The following is a 12,974-nucleotide window of genomic DNA, read 5'->3' as shown; positions in this document are numbered from 1 at the left end:
ATTTGCGCAATAAATGTTTTAAATATTACTATATCTTTTTTAATACCACTGTAAGAGAATATATTGTAACTAAAACAAGAAGCTACGTTGTGCTGTACTACTGTATAAGGCATGGAAAGGGTTATAAAACAAATGCTATCACAACCATGAGTTATCTTTTTACCAACTAGATTTACTTGAATTCTTGAGTGCCTACTTAATGTCATCATACAATGGGTCTTCAGAAACACTTTGTTTCTGTTAAAAACTCAAAAGGTACAAATTGAAGTAAAAGAGACAATTATTCCAGCTTCAGTGAATGGCAGTTTTTTAGCCAATCGCTGTGCAATCGACACCTTCAGAGGCTTCCCACAGAGACTGTAGCCAATTCTTCCATGCCAGGTCAGTTTATGCACGTAACATGAACTGTTGATGTAAAACTCAAGATGGCGCTCTTTCCATAGATGACTACAGACAACTTGACCAGCCCAGAAATAGTCTGAGTGAAAGTTACACCTGTGGCACATTTTCGGCACCAGTTTTTGTCACCACTACAATGTTGAAATGACAGATAGGCGTCTGACTTGGGTTAAAACTCATAAAACATGATTGATTAACTCTAAATAAGCAATGGCAGTTCAAATTAAGAAGCGACTGCCCTCATTTCACAAGGACAGTGTAGCACAGCTTTATTCTTAGACCTATCTCCCAGGACTGTGGGAGTCATTAATAAATATTTATGCCCGGGCATCCTATTCTTGGGGATTTTAAAATCTTTAATGACAGCTAGTCGAGATTAATAGTGGTTTTAAAAATAGATGCAATGTATGTAAATGGATACGGCACATAACATGCTAACATTATCTGCAAATGTGAATCCTATTGTCCTTCACTGTACAAATGATGCAGCTGCAGTGTAAGTCTACAGGGACAATATTGACCCAAAAAGTGACTTTCAAGAAAAAAAAATGACTGTTCGTTAAATATTAGTATAACAGATGACTATGTGAATAATTATACTCACAGTACATCTGTACTGTCAAGTATAAATAATGATCTTGTAAATAACAGTCACTTTATATATTGCAGTATATAATAAACAACAGAACACAAGTGCACACAGCATATTCTGTGCACAAATTCATATGGAGATTTCTGCTGATAATATGGTATAAATAACAGAAGTGCGTGGTAAACCATTGCAACAAATTAGACATGTGCCTAATTAGCTTAACGTGCTCTGGACTGAGCCAAAGCCTGGTATGCTGCAGAGGATTATTGCACATTTCAGCTATTTGTACCAGAGTCTCCCTATGCTTTAGATTCTGTATGTGATGAATATTTGTATAAACAATAAGGAAGACAATTCTGTTATAAAGTAGCTAATTTCAGAAGATTTCCAAAGATTTGTCTGCAATTGAAAAATACAGAAAAAGGGAAATAACCACAGTGTTTTAGTAAATGGAGGGGGCAGCATGTTGTATATACTGTAATATATTAGTAATACAATAAAAACAATGCAGTATCTCCAAATAGTAACAACTAAAATGAATTTGACCATATGTCTACTAATTGTAAATGAAAGGATTTGTGGAAGAAGTTATTTCTTCCCACAATGAAATGATACTGAAGACCACTTCAAAAGAACTATTGCTATTGTTTACCTGCTTTCAATTGGAAGGAGGATGTCACTGGGGGTGGGAACAGAGTGAAATGCAATGACACAATACACAGTAGCCACTGCCAGGGCTCATCTGATAAGCCATGGCTAAGAAAGAATGGTTCCTATTGTTCTATGAATTGATACATTGTTTCATGCCAAGCAATGTAAAACACCTACTGCCACCCACACTCTTCTACCAGAGCACTCACATTGTGTTTATGTTTGAGACAAAATGTATACACTAATTAAAGTTCTTCTTATAATTGTATAATCTGTAAATGAAAGATAACACCTTCATGTTGTATCAATACAAGTAATAATAAGTATAATAAGTAAACAAATAATCATTTATTGTTTATATTTTCTTGCTTACAAAATTCTGACATAACTATCTTTTTTTTCAATCATACAATTTTAATTTTAATGAGAGTAAAGGAATAGGTACAGAGGGACACAGAAAAATGACAACATGGGAATAACAATAAGCACAGCAAACAGAACACAGGGGATGTATAGTAAAACTGTGAAGAGGGATAACAGAGGAAAAGATCTGCAGAGCAAATCTGCCATAGACATGACGGAAATTAATGATACCAGCTTCACTACATTTGAGATGACCGGCTGGGAGTAAAGAGGGAAGGTGTCACAAGGGAGTTTGAGGTGAGGAATAAGTAGATAGAGCAGACCTGGGGGTGAGAAAATTCCAGAAAGAAAGCAATTTAGGGAACCGGTTGGCTGGAGAGAGGCCTGTACTTGTGGAGAGCAAAGGAAGATCAGATATGGATGCACCCTGCATGTGCCGACAGCAGTATCCTGACGGATCCCTATCCCTATCTTACCCCTCCTGCAGCCTAATCCTAACTGTCCCCTCCCACAGCCTAACTCTAACCACCCACCACCCCCATAGCCTAACCCTTCCCTTAGTGCCTACCCCTAAACCTAACCACAGTACTTACCATCGGGATTCTGACCACGGGAAATCCACTGTCTGCATTCTGACTGCCGAGATCCTGCCCACATCTCCATCTGTGCACAGGAGAATTCTGATATAAAAAAGTCTGGGCTCCATCAAAAAGCATTACAAGAAAAATTGCTAATTGATTGGTCTTTTGCGCTTTTTCTGTAAACTGGGGATAGACTATCAACCTTGTAGGAGCTCCTTTATTAAAAAAAATATATATTCCCGTACGCAGAGGGGACTATTAGCCATATTTGGGCCATTTATTTAGACCATGGAAATATAAACTCTTCATCCTATATTGTTTGCCATCAGAGGACACACCTCTCTTTTTTATGTTTTGTCTGTTTAGGTGTCTATTGTGATTTGTATTTGTATTAGGACCAAACTTTATTATTATTATTATTATTATTATTATTATTATTATTATTATTATTTTTATGCATATGCCTATTCGAAATGTACTGTATATATTGTGATTTAATACATTTTTAACTTTCACACAAGTCTGCTATTTTATCTAAGGTCACTTACAGGATGTGCGCTGTATATAAGTGATGTATTTAATGTATCTTCAAGTAATGTAGTGCTTAATGCTTACAGCAGCAACCTGTCACTGACCACATTGTATCCACTTACAGGATTAGTGCAGCCTCCACCCACCTGATTATTTGTATATGGATGCCACCTCACCAAGAGCGGTTTCCGTATCAACCCATTGTTGGGTACCTGTTCGGAGTGCCAGGCTACCAGCTGGCTTAGTCTAGAGGCCTGGTAATATTTAGAGAGCGACCTTCCTCTAGGTAAAAGCAAAGTTGAGTTGAAGAAGATCCAGAGATGACTCTAGAATATAAAGGGCTTCTGAACTTATCGACTGATAATTGCCATTTCGGGATAATTCCTGCAAGAGGTTAGGCAGGGAGATTAGAGGATTGGTGAGGAGGACGTCATCAGTGAAAAGAGAAAGTTTATGCTGAGAGTCACCAATAGAGATGCTAGAGATGTCCGGGATAGCTTGAATCCGGCAACAAGGGGCTCAATGATCAGAACAGAAATTAATGGGGAGAGTGGACATCCCTGCTTAGTTCCGTTCAAGGTGCCGGCGGAATCTGAGAGGAGACCCCAGTTAAAACAGAGGTGAAGGGGATATAACAGAGAGCTCAATGGCCTGTAAGAATTTACCTTCAAAACCAAAGCTGAGGGGGGTAGGAGTCATAAAGGGCCACGATACTCTATCAAAGGCCTTATCTGCATCTAATGCAAGTAGAAGGGAAGGGAATCTGAGTGTGTTATTATGGTGAATTATGTCCACCATGCGTCTAGTATTGTTGAGGACTTGTCGGGTACTTACATACCTTTTTTATAAGAATATATATGCTAAGATTTTACATTACTGCATTATAGCTTTACAATAGTGTGGTATTAATGGTCTAACAACAGCCTTCATGATCAATAAAGATCTTCTCAAATTAATAACATCATTATTTATTTATTTTTTTTAAAGTAAAAGATTGTGGTATGTGTCCAGTTTGTCCTCCTACATGCCAAATCTAGTACCATCACAGGAGGGCAACGTGAGCCCTTAGCCAGGGGCATATCCAGGAGGGGTGGGGGGCATCAATAAGACTACTGCAGCCCCATGGCCCCACTGCACCCTATCACAGGGCAGGGTGTGCTGAGGAGAGGAGCTGCTGCTGACAGATGAAAGAGGGAATGGGGGCGGTGGTGGACCCAGGCCCATCCAACAAGTCCGGGCTTGGGTAATTTGTACCCGCTACGCTCCCTGTTGAGTGGCCCTGCAGATCGGATATAACAGCTATTAGCGAACACTAAAAGGATATATATTTTATCAGTGCTTAATGAATTGTCTGGTGTTACTTTGCATGGGTGGCATGAATCAGCTCATTATTTGCTAAACAATATTCATAAAATAATATTGTCATGTGCTTGCAAAAGAAAAATCCAACTATCCTAATATACTATAAAATAAAAAATGAGGTCTATTTGAACTAAATCATTGCAAAATGTGAATTGTAGTCTGGCCATTCAGTATGATATCCTTGCTGACAGGATGCTGGCGATCAGAATACCAATGCTGGCATCACGATCGTGTAAATCCCGACAGGAGGGAGGTAAGACTGTTCCCCCCATCTCCCCTACCCCCTAACCCTCCCTTCCCGCAGCCTAACCCTAACCTCCCCCCTAAGTGCCTGACCCTAACCTCTCCCCAGTGGTGCCAAAACCTAACCCCCCTTCCTCACAGTCTAACCTTGCTTCCTTAATGGCTAAAACTAACACCTCTCACCTGTGGTGCCTAACCCTACCCCCCCTGAGTGCTAAACCTAACCACCCCCCCCCCCCTCCGGCCCTGACCCCTCCGCAGGATGTCGTCTATCAGAATTCTGGCGTTGGTCTCCTGACCTTGTCAGAATTACAGCGTCGGCATTCTGTTGACTGATGGGATTCCGGCGTTGGCATTCCGGATGCCGGGATCCTGACAGCCGGCATCTTCACCGCATCCCCTGGTCATAGAGGTGTGGGAAACACTGCAGTTTTAAGTGGTTAGTAATTACAGTACTTACTCTATTTTATCCTCTGAATAGACCCCTACTTATGAATTAGAGGGGTCCCTAATCCGTAAACAATGTCTGCTTTCCATGTTTATCAATATATAGTATAGTAACAATCACTGGCGCTCTCATGTAAAGTATGGGGTAGCTAGTTATCGCTTATTTACCATGAACAGTGGCAGTAATGTAGCTAAGTTATTGCCATCTTAGAATGGAACTAACAGCTGTGATACACAAGAAAATGTTTTATTATCAAAATAAACCATATAGCATATTAAATATATTTTTTATGTTTAAGTATTTTAATATTTAAAAAAACAATAACAAAAAAAAAGTTTCTTCCACTGCAGTGCACATGTGTGACTGGGCAATGCCAGGTCATGCATTTGCAGAGGCGGCTTACATTGATCTGGTAGAGGATGCGGTAGGTGCAGTGTCAGAGAGCATGGCAGGGAACTGAACAACTATTAAGCTGCCCTGTGATTTTTTTCATTGATAAATTGTCCCACTGCAAAAATTGGTGATAAAAAATATTTATTTTTGGAACAGAATAAACAGGTCCCTTAGTATAATACTTCTGAACTTATTGCACTGCTCTGTGAAAAACTACACTTATTGCCATATAAAAATAAAAATCTATATATTTACATACTTACATATGTTGCTTCAACTCCACACGCAGTTAAACTGTGTCTCTACAGTCCCCATCTGTCACAGATTATTTCTGCTCTATACTTCTTGGTCAGTGGTCAAGAACCACTAAGACTGCATGTGTTGAGGATCTAGTTTCATAAGCACAAAGATCATTAACTGACTTAACTGCCTTTGCTTACGCAAGAAAATCCTTAAAAAATATGAGTGCTATCCAGGCTAGCCATTAACATGGTGGAACTGACAAAAGTATTATGTGCTATAAAGTTGCATAAAAAAATAACAGGTGCAACATTTGCACTTGGATTTCCAGGTAAAACCAGGAATTTTGTTAGTGAATATCTGTTTAAAATTATGCGCTTCATTCTATAAGCCTATGCCATTTCAGTGTTAGCGTCTTAGGAGAAAAACATGTATTTACAAGTAAACATAGGAGTGATGAAATAACACTATATGCACTTTGATAAAACATAATTGGTTTGTAAATGTTTTCATAGAATGACGACACTGAAATAATGCCAATATCGCTAGAATGTTGACAGAACGTCAACAATAGGATTTTTAATGTAAACCTAACTTTCAGCCTAACTCTAACCCTAACTGCAGCATAGTCCTAACCTTTATCTGAACCCTAATTGCAGTCAAAACATAAAACTATTCTTTCCTGTATCCCCAACCTAACTGCAGCCGTCGACATTGTATGTCTAAATTCTGAAGGTAGACATACTGAATGTTGACAATGTTTCAGTGAAAGAAATACAATTATACAAATGTATCAGTGTATCAGTATATCAAAGGGACTTCACTAAAGCTGGATACACACTTGTCCAATAATCATACAATACGACCTTTGACCTACCAGTTGATCCGACACTGGTAGAGAGTGTACACTCACACGAACTCTGTTTTCATCCAATCCCGGTCATGGCAAATTATTTTTTAACCTGTTCAAAAATACCTGATCGCTAATCACCCAACCAATATAGAAGTGTGTATCAGGGGCGTATTAAGAGAGGAGGAGGCCCGTGTGCAGTCTCCGTCTGGGCCACCTTCTCAATAGCCAGCAATGCAGTAGGACTAGGGTCACTAGAAGATCCTTGCACTGTACCAGAGTGCAGTGCGCATGCACAGGTCTTTGGATAAATGGCGGGGTGGCCATTTTCCCAGCGATATTCCTATTGTGCACACGACACAAAACACCGGAAAAATGGCCGCCACACCATTTTCCCGGTGATTTGTGCAGCGTTGCTGCTGCCAATGCAGGACTCGGGTGGGGTAAGTATTCAATAAATGGGTGAACAGTGTGCTGTATGTACCCCCTGGGACCCAGGGGCCCGTGTCCACCACCCCTTGCACCCACTATAGACACACCAGTGCTGTGTATGCTTCTGTGACTGGTCTGTCGGATTATTCTCCTGATTTGACTTTTTCAGACCAACCGGTCTGCCAAAGATTGGAAGAGTGTGTACAGTGACATGATTCTTTCAGCAGATAGTTTCAGCAGAAGAAGCCCAGAGGGGTTGGGTATGGGATACCAGCAGTTAAGATGCCAGTGGTCTGAACACCAATCCCGGCATCCGGACTGGTGGTAATCCTGACAGGGGCGCCGCAGTAAAGGAACCCTAATCCTAACCCTCCCTTGAACCCTCCCTCCCCGTAGCCTAACCCTCCCCTCCCGCAGCCTAACCACTAACCCTCCCTCCATGCAGCCTAAACCTAACCCTCCTACCCTGCAGACTAAACCTAACCTTCCCTCCGCAGCCTAACCCTAACCCTCCCGTTGCAGCCTAACCATACTTACGTTCGGGATGCTGGAGGTCGGGATTCCAGCACCAGCATTCCAACAGGTGTCGGGATTCCGGAGCCAGTGTCTTGACCGCTGGGATCTTGAACACTGGCATGATGATTGCATCCTGGACAGAGATCTTTAGCAAAATTGCACTAATGTGTACGCATTGATATGGATATCTGCGATCTAGGTCTCCAATAAGAATGTGTAAACAGACTGGTCTCGAGTTGTATCACCGGAGCCTGGATTGGACAAGTGTGGTGCCTGGATTGGACATGTGTGTACCCAGTTTAACATTTAAACATTTTGCAGTGGCTATTCGCACCTGCGATTGTGCAATATAAAGTGAATGGATCACGGGTGCGAATATATGCACGTGCCCATGAATGTGCATACACACCGTGGCAAACGAGTCGTGGATGAGAATGGCTACATCTGTACATACAAATGTTTTTGATTCTCTACAATGCATACAAAACTATCAGTATTTTAAAGGGATTATGAATAGTTTTAAGAGATTTAATCTACACATAAACCAATAACAGGAAGCAATGTACCAATATTAAAAGGTGACATTAACAAAAAAACTTTGCAAACTGCTTTACTCGAGTAATATGCAAACTGCTACATTTAGGGCGTAATGTATTAACATACATCGCCGCCCATCGCAGCGATGTTGATCGCATATGTACTAACATATGCGATCAACATCGCAATGCGGTGAGGGAGGCCCCTCACGATACCTGTGAGGTGGTGTGCATGGGGTGTCCATCACTTCCCTGTCCCGAGCGCCTCCTCCTCCCTCTTCAGCCGGAAGGACTTCCAGCTGCATTACTAGGTGGAGGAGGAGTTTACCTTCCGGGTCCAGGCTTCCTGGAGGAAGGTATGCTGGGTGTGAAGGGGGGTTGGCGTCTGTGACGGGGGATGGCGGAGGCGGTGGGTTGCGGCGGCTGGCAATAAGAAGCCCATATGCTTCTATAGGGTATCACCATCCAAAGATGGCGATACCCTGGGCGGCGAAAACCCGGTGGCCGGATCTTATTACATTTGAAAATGCGGTAAAACCCCCAAAAACCTTAGTACATCCTGCCCTTAGTGAACAATATCACATGCTTCGGTTAGCCCATTGGGTGAAAAAGTGTTTAATTTGTATACCAAATTGGTTTCCCTTATGGCTACTCAATCTATCCCCCCTATCACGTAAATGTTCTATTGCTTTAAATGCAAACCCCTCCAGTCATAGATTTTGATATTCTGAAAAAGGTTTTGGTGTACTATGATTACACAATGTTTGTTTGATGTTAACAGTTATACAATTCATTCTTCTCTCAATTTTTATTTCTTTTGGATTATCTAAATAATAAAACTTTGTTCTTTCTTTATGACAAGTCACACATTTTTTTCCCTTATCAGGTAACTTACAGTACATGGGGTAGGGGGAGCTATTTATAGAGCATAGAAAAGCTCTGTTTTGTAGAAAACAGGGCTTTTCTATGCTTAGTGTCATTCATAGAGTTCCTGACTTCTCTGGGTGTGATTCAATAAGAGGCAGAAAGCTTTGCTGTCCGTTTCTTTGGTGTGTTCAGATTCGCCATCTCAGGATAGCATGAAAACGGCAGGGAAGCTCAATTCTTACCTGCTCTCTGCCCCGGCACACGGCACTTGCTCCCCCCATGATATCCCAGCAGCCTCTGCTGCCGCTCCTGATCTCAGCAGCCAGCACATGCGTAGAACAGACCTGGGTGCCAGATCCATGCTTCGCAGAGGACCACAGCTGAAGAGAAGATTGTCAAAGCCCTGGATGATGGATCGCTTCGCTGGAATGGTAAGTATACATCGAACCGATACGATATATAGTGAAAACTAACAATTCTGTTTTCGTATTCTACATGAATACACCCTTAGAGGCTAAACAATTCTCTCTTAAATATTTAGGGCTACTCTGGTATAACATTCCTTAACATACCAATTAATTTTAATACCCAAAACAATAGCTACTCAAGATTTCTTTAGTCTCACGCTCTTTTGTATTGTAGTTAGTTGCAAAAGGAACACAAAAATATTATTTCCCAAGTCCTTATTTTTGTTTCATTTTATAGATTAAAAGATCCTGTTGATATAACTTTTTAGCATTTCTTTAATGCTCTTGGGTCTCAGAAATCTAAAAGCTAAATACAGTATTAAGACCACTATAATGGAAACTACTGAGGAGGAAATGGATAAAGTTATCACTTTTTCAGGTGCATTAAAGGCAGGTAAGCAATGTAAGAAAGCAATGAGGAAGGCAGGTCAGATGCTTGGCTGCATAGGGAGAGGAATTAACAGCAGAAAGAAGTAATAATGTCACTGTATAAGTCATTGGTATGGGATGTGTTTAATTTGATGGCTGTCAGGATCCAGGCAGGCAAGATACCAACGCTAGAATCTCGACAGCTGACAATGCTGACAGCTGGAATTCCGGCAAGACTATTCCCACTCGTGGGTGTCCACGGCACACATAGAGTGGGAATAGATCCTGTGGTGGGCGCAGCAAGCCACCAAGCTCGCAAGGGGACTCTATGCACTTGCCGCGCTGCCGGCATTCTAGCGGGCGGGATACCGCTGTCAGGATATGGACAGCCGGCATCCCGCCCATCGGTATATCATACTTATTTCATTGATATGGCCTCATCTAGAATACTGTGTTCAATTCTGGAGGCCATATCTCTCGAAGGATATTAATACGTTAGAGACTGCATAAAGAAGAGCAGCTAAAATGGTGCTTCGCCTACATCACAAAACATACAGTACCTGGAAATACTATAGCTTGTATCAGAGAAGGGAAAGGGGGGACATGATAGAAACTGTGAAATATATCAAGGGTTTTAACAAGGTACAGGAGTGAGACATTCTTCAAAGGAAGAGAAGTATTAGAACACGAGGACATGCACTGAAACTGGAAGGAGGTAGGTTCAAAGAAAACAAAGGAAAAATGACTTTACAGAAATGTTAGTAGATAAGTGGAATGGCCATCAGATGAGGAAGAGGCTAAGACAGCAGCGTAATTTAGATGGGTGTACTACGAATCACCGGAGCTCATGATCCCGGTGCCCAGCATACCAGCGCTGGGATTCCGACCGCTGGAATGCCGGCAGCTGGACAAGCGCAAAAGAGCCCCTTCCAGGCACGGTGTGTGCTACATGTGCCATGCTGTTTATTCTCCCTCCAGGGGTGTCGTGGACACCCCAAGATGGAAAATAGTTGTCAGTATCCCGGCGGTCGGGATCCCGGTGCCGGTATGCTGAGCGTCGGGATCCCGACAGCCAGGAGATAGAGTGCCACCCATTTAGACATGTATAATTTCACAGCGCAATTTAAACATGCATAAGGACATCCTTACAAAGAGATAAGGATGAAATAAGGTTAGGGTAACCAAAAGGTAAAAAAGTGCAGACTTGATAGGCCAAGAGGCTCTCATCTGCCATAAAATTCTATGTTTTTATGTTTCCGGGTTTTTTAGGGTATTTTCTAGCTTTAATTTATAAGTTTCTACGTGTTTATTAAATATTTCCTTCTTTGAATAATTTCTCCTTATTATGCTAAACTGGGAATTTTTCCTTCCATCATCTTAAATGGCAACTTTTATAAAAAGCTATTGGTAGCCACATTTTTTATATATGTATATGTACAAGTCTCATTCTTTCCACCAAGTTGTGTCAAAGAACAAGTCCAAAAATTGTATTTTGTTTTCCTGAATTTTTTTTGACAATTTTAAAATCATCAATATTTATATAAAATAGAAACTCTGCTCTATTCCAAACTATAATTACTTGGTCTATAAACATGTTATAGCATTTCTGGCTTATTTTTCAAATACTTTTTGCGGGATATCCTCCCAAAACACCAGAAAAAATTAAGGATCTCCCGAATGGTAACATCAACGGGATTGCAGCAGAAATCTTCCAGGGTCCCCCAACATTTCCGACAGCAGAAGCAGCTCCCATACTGTAGGTTTATAATTATTATTACTACTACTAATACTACCATTATACTACTACTACTACTACTACTACTAGTTAAAAAATTAAACATGACAATCATCCTTAACTTAAGCAAGACTTTCAAAATGAGAAACTAGTAACTAAAAATATATGAATAGCCAGAAGTTAAACACATCGTATCAAGTATCATTTGCTTTATTCTGAGGTTGCTTATCAACAGACCGGGAGGCAGGTTGTAGTCTTTGATGGTGTCTTTTCATGTTAACAGTCAAATACAAAGTCAGTGAAAGGGATATTAAGGGAAAAACAGAATGATTTCTGAACATAAAAACAGTATACCTTGTACATATTTCTGGAACATTTTAGAAGAAAACATTATTAACTCCACAAGAAATAGCCGTTTTCAAGGTCATATAATATGATTAAGACAAACCAAAATAATTATCATGCAGATTTTTTTTTAAAAACACGTAAAATGGTATATAATGATCAAATGTAAACATGAGTTTAATTAAAGGAATTCACATTATTTTGATTAAATGTAAAATGTAAAAGCTATAGTTATGGAAAGAGGCTTGCAGTTATGAAGCACCAAAAGTTTGGTTTTCAATATTTTGGCCAAAATTAAAATTACTTTCTTAATTCTAACTATCAGCTGTCAATGGAAGAAAGCGCAGTCAAGGCACATTGTTATGTATTGGTGTACCTGGATCACCAAAACAGCACACATCAAAGTACATGTCTTCTCATAGAACGCAGGTGCAGCCTCTTAAAGTTAAAGCGTGCCTTGATCTGTGTCCAGCCTTTTACCTCTTTAGTACAGATGAGTCCTCATACAGCTAGCCTCAATACGCTACACAGCGTAATATGACTGGCACAAGTGAGCTGCCTGGTCCTGTGCAACAATCCTAGTGTCGGGCATCTTTTCTTAGCCAAAAATGTACTGACAAAAATGCATACTGGTTGCAGCAGGATGTAACTAGAATGCACCAGGAGACTGTGCTGATTAAGATATACGACACTTATATATTGTGTGACTAATGCTGCTTTCACATCGCAAAACCTGCTTTTGAAACGGTTCTTTAAACGGTTCTTAAAACGGGTCTGAGCAGTTAAACCCCCTTCACATCGCATGTTGTAACCAGTATATTACCATTTCATTACCGTTTTGGTACCTTTCACACTGAACCCGTTTCACCCATACAAAACAGTGGTTGTCATTTTAAATGTTTATTTCCTGCTTCTGCCTGGTGAGATCACACATGGAGACAGCCTATAGCCTTCGGGGGCTAGCAAATACCGTTTCAGACCCTTTCACACTGCACAATTAAACGGGTCTGAAACGGGTAGGACCCTGCTTTTTTACCGTTTCAAAATACCGGTA

General features: G+C 40.7%; 1 protein-coding gene across 1 annotated transcript in view; it reads right to left on the bottom strand.

The window, feature by feature from the left end:
• EYA4 (EYA transcriptional coactivator and phosphatase 4) overlaps positions 1–12,974 on the bottom strand; it is a 470,455-nt gene that overhangs the window by 283,646 nt on the left and 173,835 nt on the right. The gene's annotated exons all lie outside the window — the stretch shown is intronic.

Source organism: Pseudophryne corroboree, chromosome 4 (genome assembly GCF_028390025.1).
Source record: "Pseudophryne corroboree isolate aPseCor3 chromosome 4, aPseCor3.hap2, whole genome shotgun sequence".
NCBI classification, from domain to species: Eukaryota; Metazoa; Chordata; class Amphibia; order Anura; family Myobatrachidae; genus Pseudophryne; species Pseudophryne corroboree.
This window is presented reverse-complemented; position numbering and strand designations above follow the sequence as displayed.